This window comes from Arachis hypogaea, chromosome 18, assembly GCF_003086295.3.
Source record: "Arachis hypogaea cultivar Tifrunner chromosome 18, arahy.Tifrunner.gnm2.J5K5, whole genome shotgun sequence".
NCBI classification, from domain to species: domain Eukaryota; kingdom Viridiplantae; phylum Streptophyta; class Magnoliopsida; order Fabales; family Fabaceae; genus Arachis; species Arachis hypogaea.
This window is the reverse complement of record NC_092053.1, coordinates 57,378,525-57,384,684: the sequence shown is the minus strand read 5'-3', so window position 1 is coordinate 57,384,684 and position 6,160 is coordinate 57,378,525. Positions and strand designations below refer to the sequence as shown.

The window sequence follows — 6,160 nt, the reverse complement described above, 5'->3', positions numbered from 1 at the left end:
TTCTTGCCAAGAGTTGCCATTTACATTCCTTACATGTTTATTTGCTCTCTTGCTATTTACGTTTCTTGCTCTCTTGCTTTCATTCCCGATTCCCCATGCTCTCTCTCATAGCCAATAAATGTACACTTCATTGCAACTCCTAGGGAAGACGACCCAGGAGCTAAATACTCTCGGTTATTTTGTATTGACTTTATTATTTGATCTTGAGAATTCATTGTTGGTTTAGACTATACTTTCAACGATGGAATTCTATTTTATGAAAATCTAGACTAACAATAGTTCTCTTATCAAATTTGGCGTCGTTGCCGGGGAGTTGTAATGATGCTTGTTATTGGCTATTGTTAATATGTAAATATGTAAATAGCTTGTTTTTGATTGATTGTGAATATGTTAATATGTGAATATATGAATATATGAATAGTTTGGTTTTGATTGATTACTTATTTTTGCTAGTTTTAGGAGTCCGTTTTGCTTGTTCTTATTATCTTTTGTTTTTATTTCCTTTTTCTCCTATGGATTCTCGCCCATTGCATTATGAGTTTGGTTGCTATTGTGTTATAGGGATTGAGAATTTCAAGTATTTGTCACCTATATGGAATGAAGAGAATCAACTAGATTGGGTGTACAAGCTTTGGAATCTCGAAAGCCATGGAAATTGCAAACATGGGCAGAAATTCAAAGAACAATGGAAACACAAGCCTCCTTGATGAGAGCTTCTCAATAAAGTCCAACTTAAGGACTCTAAATAGAAGTGTTAGGTGGGAGACACCCCACCATAGTAAAACTTTCCAACTTTTCTTTTTTATTGTGTTCTTGTAAATATGTCTCTTGATTGGTAGCTTACCTTTTTAGATTTTTAGTCTTTCAATTGCTTTTTTGAATAATTGGTAATTTTATTTGAATTTGTCTTTTTGCCATGAATTACAATTTTGAAGTTTTTAATTGGTTGTGAATAGTTGAAGTAGTTGGTAGCTTTTGTTTGTGCATATTTCAAGTATTTTGAGTAGTTAACAAATTTTGTTTTGGAAAATAAAATTTTGATAATTTTAAAGTTGAATGTAAATAATTGCAGATTTTTGTTAATTTTTTGTTTCTGTGAATATTAAAATGTTGGGTAATGCTAAAAATAAAAAAAAAATCACATCGTGCATACGCACACTGCAAAAAATGGCCCCTGTCCACGGCGTTCGCACAGTTGATGCGCACGCACAAATCCTAATTCCTTCAGCCGTGCCTGTGCATGTCCGTGGTGCGTACGCACAATAGCTAAAATCCTACCCCCTCCTTATGTGCGAACCCTATTCTCTTCGCGTAAACACCCCCCTCTCCAACGTCTCTATCTCTGAACCCCTCCCACCCCGTTTCAAATTCACACGTCCACCACCTCAACCTCCGTCTCTGAACCCGCCACCGACCAACCACCACCGCCGACATCCACCACGTCTCCCCCCCCCTTTTTTTCTTCTTCCTCTTCTCTTCACTTCTATCTTCTCTGCTTCCCTGCTACCACACAAACGCCGCGGCACCCAGCCGTAGTCGCCGGCGCCCCCTCCACCAACCACCACCTTTCACCACATTTCCCTCACCTCATCTCCATCTCTCCTATTCTGTTTGAGGGAAGAACGGGGGAAACCCCTGTTTCTCAACGCAGCGCCATAGAGCACCTCCGCCGCTTCTGTCTTGGAGCGCCACCGCTGCTTCGCCTCTGAGCCGGTGTCGACCCACTTATCAACCCTCTACTTTTGTTTCTGCCCAGGTTCCCCTTCCTTTTCAGTTACTTTTATTTTCGTTTAATTAATATGTTAGTTTAATTTCTGTTTAACCTGCTTAATTCAATTAGGTTAGCTTAGTTGATTTAGGTGGTTAGATAACTTGAACTGGTTAGTGGATGTAGGTTTTGTTTTGCTTACTGCTGCTGTTCGGACTGATTCTACCTCTTCCCTGAATGCTGCCCTGGATGAACTTGTTTATTGTGTTATTTTGGTGTTGAGTTCTGGACTGGTGATTGCTATTTATTGTATTTTTATTCATTGTCCAAAATAGATGCTGTGAACGTGTTACCGTTTCATTCATTTTTCTTGGTTTGTTGTTGCTAAGCGCTGCTCTGCTTGTTGCTTGATCCATATTATGTGAACTGCAATGATTCCAGTTTGTGGAACTGGTTAAATCATATGAATTCTTTTTGCTGCTTGCTTGAACCTGGGAAACATGCTATTTATGGCTTATGGCTGTTCTACTCTTGCTGAAGGCTATTATGAATTTCAATTGTGATTGCTGCTGCCTGGAAATCTGTTTCTGCCTTGTTTTTTTTTCTGAGTGCTATGGGCTGAGTTCTTTGATTCAATTTGCACTTGGTTGTTGGATTCAGTTGTGCTTAATTGTTTAAACTCATGCTGCTTGCAAGTGGAAAGATTATTGAATTCAAGAGAAAGAATGCTGCTGGATTGTTCCTTGTCTCTGTTTGGTGCTGTCTTTTTAAGCCATTATGTTTCTGTTATTTTCCCAACAAAAAGAATGCTGCTGTTGGTAGTATATTGTTGTTCTTCTTGTAGGCCATTACTTTTGTTGGCTTGGTTTCATTGCCTATTCGTGTTTTGTTGCTGTATATTGGCCCATTTGCTTACTTCCGATGAATTTATATATGGTTTTTCTGTTTTTAATTGTTAATGCATTCATAGGAAGTCTAAATTGATTGATTGGGTTTGGGAAATAGCCAATTTGCTGCTGAAATGCTGCCAGATTTTTCCTAACTATGTTTCATGAAATAACATTATTTTATTTGGTGCAACAAGCTCTATTTGACGAAATTCTGTGTCAATAGAATTTTGTTTGCTAAATGGTTTCGGAAACTCCTCAAGAACTTGTTTACAAGTTTTGGTCATGCTTATAACATTCTTTGCTTGTTTATAATGCTGATTTACCTCTATGCATTGAATAGTTTGAGTGAATTTTCAGATTGACCATAAGCTTGGTTTTCATTTGAATTTGAGCCCCATTTGCTTGCTTTCACAAGGTTGATGATTTCTTCTACCTATGTGGCTAATTTGACTCATTTTCTCTATGCCCAAATTACCTTTAGTCACATAGTGCATAAAATTTTCAACTCTTATCTCAACATTGTAACCTTCATGCCTCATTGAAATTCGGTGTTTGAATTTCATTTATGTGCATTGTTCATTAAAGTTTTGACTTGCCAACACCAAATTATTTCAACTTATGCCAATTGCTTGTGATTAATACTTGCTTGATTATGTGCTCTACATATATATGTGAATCACTTATTTTGGCATCTTGAACTTTTGAAAAGTGAATAGAAACTTGCTTGTTTTGACATTTTTGAAACTTTTTGTAATCAAGAAACTTGTGACTATGCACTTAAATTTTGATTTTCCTCCCATTTCTTTCACTAACTTCTCTCTTTTTACATAACTTTTAAGCTTTGATTTCTTTTTCAACTAACTTTTTCTATTTCTTTTCCTTTTAAACTAATTTTTCTTTTTCTTTGCCTAACTTTTAACTCTGCTTTTCTTTTTCATCTAACTTTTCTTTTCACTTTCAATTAACCATTTTCCTTTTTACTAACATAACTTTTAACTTTTAATTTTCCTTTTATTTTTCAACTAACATTAACTTTTAACTTTTAACTGTTTTCTTTCTCTTGGTGCATAGTAACATTGCTCCTTCCTTCTTTTATTCTTCGATAAACAAGCAAGTTAGCTACCCTCATATCCTGAATTTGATTGGAAGATTGTTTGTGTTTGATTTAATTTGATTCTCATGTATGCTTCCATTCAATTTCCATTTTCTGTTCACTTCTGTTATATGTTGCTAGGTGATGCAGTTTCTGCTTGTTCTCTATTTGTCACACTTCCTTGATTGTGTGCCTCTAGATTATGTTCATATCCCCATTTCCCTTCTTGTTTTGCAGATGGCTGATAGAAAAGGGAAGGGTAAGGCCACAAGCTCCGGCAAAAGAAAGCGGACTTCTCAGTCTGCTGATACCTCTGATCTTGCATTCTATGCAAGGCGTATCAGTGGGAGTGACAGAGAAGCTCAGAATACACCTCCTACTGATAAACATAAGTTCAGCAATGCATATTCGAAGCGAAAGTTTGAAAAGTTCCTAAAAAAGAACTTGCATGTTGAGAGGGAACTCCATCTCCCGGATGAGTTGAGCCAGTATACGGATGATCAGATTGCTCAGTGGAGTTGGAGTTTCATAGGTTGGGAGCTTCCAACGGTGAATGAATCATGGGTCAAGGAATTTTATGCGAACTACTACACTGGGGCCCTTGATGCAGTTTACCTGAGAGGCCAGTAGATTCTGGTCACTGAGGAGGCAATTGAGTATGCCTTCCACCTTAGGCCTAGACCGAGTGGTAAAGATTCATATGAAGAGGCTGAAGGAGAGAGGAAGATGAAGACTTTTGATTGGGACCAAGTCTTAGTAGTGATTGCTGAGTCTGGGAGTGATGATTATGACTTTTGTGTGGTTTAGAATTCACAAATGAATTCTCGTTGCAAGTATAGTTTCTAAACCAATAATAGTCATTTCATACAAAAATTTGGTTGTCACAAGTAACAAACCCCTAAAATTATAAACCGAAGTATTCAAACCTCGGGTCGTTCTCCCTAGGAATTGCAAACAAATGTTCTTGTTATTGGCTATGAAGTATATTTGGGGTTTTTGAGTTAAGGAATAAGGAATGTAAATTGCAAAAGAAATAAACTAACAACTAAGAAAGCTCTTGGCAAGATATGAGAACTAGAAGTCCTATCCTAGTTATCCTCCTCAATTGTGACAACAATTGTCCATTGCTACCACTTAGTTAACCTCTAATCATGGAGAAAAGTTAAGTGGATGAATCAACTTGATTCCACAAGTCCTAGCCAACTCCCAAGGGAAAGACTAGCTTTAGAGGTATCCAAATCAATTAGCAACTTCTAATTATCAATCAACAAAGGAATTAGATAACTCAAGCGTCACTAATTACTCTACCAAAGCCAAGAGGAATAAAATCTATACTAAAATCTAACCAAGCATTTCATCAAACACTTGAAAGGCATAAAAGGAAAGCAAAGTAAATTGATAACAACAATAAAATCTAACAACTACTTATTGCAAGGAATTAATAACAATAATCAAAAGAAACACAATTATTATGAATTACCTCAAATTAAATTGGAAGAAAATAGAAGGAACAAGAGTAGATCTACAATAAAGCATAGAAACAACATAAAGGAAATTACAACAAAAGAATAGAGGAATCATAAATTCAACAACAAAGAATTGAGAAGAAGAAGAAGAAGTAGAGAGCATGAATCAAAATATAGATCTAAGAACTAAACCTAATCCTAATCCTAATTCTAGAGAGAAGTTAGAGCTTCTCTCTCTAAAACTAACCTAAACTAAACTAATGTGTGAAAGTATGTAAAGTATGTTGATTCTCCTTCAATCCTTGGCTTAAATAGCATCAGAAATAAGTTGGATTGGGCCCACAAGGCTTTAGAATTCGCTGGCCACGTATTGCTTTAAGTGGATCATATGGCAGCAACGATGCGTGCGCGTACAGTGCGCGTACACATCACCATACGTGTAGCAACTATAGCAAATCTTATATTGTTTCGAAGCCTCGGATGTTAGCTTTCCAACGCAACTGGAACCGCATCATTTGGACCTCTGTAGCTCAAGTTATGGTTGTTTAAGTGCGAAGAGGTCGGCTTGATAGCTTTTGCGATTCCTTCATTTCTTCATGAGTTCTCCATTTTTACATGCTTTTTGTTCATTCCCTTGATCCAATCCTTGCTTCATAAATCTGAAATCACTTAACAAACATATCAAGACATCTAATGAAATCAAAGGTAAATCAAGATTAAACAATTAAGGACCTAAAAAGCATGTTTTCACTCTTAAGCACAAATAAAGGAGAATTTACAAAATCATGCTATTTCATTGGATAAATGGGAGAAAGGTTGACAAAACCTTCTAAATTCAACACAAGATAAACCCTAAATATGGGGTTTATCAGGGAGTCAGTGGATATATGGTGCTGATAAGACGACTCCCTTGGGTATCCGTGTCCGTTCTTTGACATATGAGGCCTGTATTTGGCAGCAGCTGCTGTCCAACTATGTGATGCCAAGCACCCATAAGACGAAG

The 6,160-nt window shown here is 36.8% G+C and overlaps 1 long non-coding RNA gene across 1 annotated transcript; it reads left to right on the top strand.

Annotated features, from left to right (window-relative positions):
- The first annotated feature begins 1,112 nt into the window (after window positions 1-1,112).
- Window positions 1,113-4,650, top strand: LOC112772569 (uncharacterized). Its single transcript, XR_003187568.3, has 2 exons — window positions 1,113-1,756; window positions 3,929-4,650. It is a non-coding gene; the product is annotated as an uncharacterized lncRNA (long non-coding RNA).
- Window positions 4,651-6,160: the final 1,510 nt, after the last annotated feature.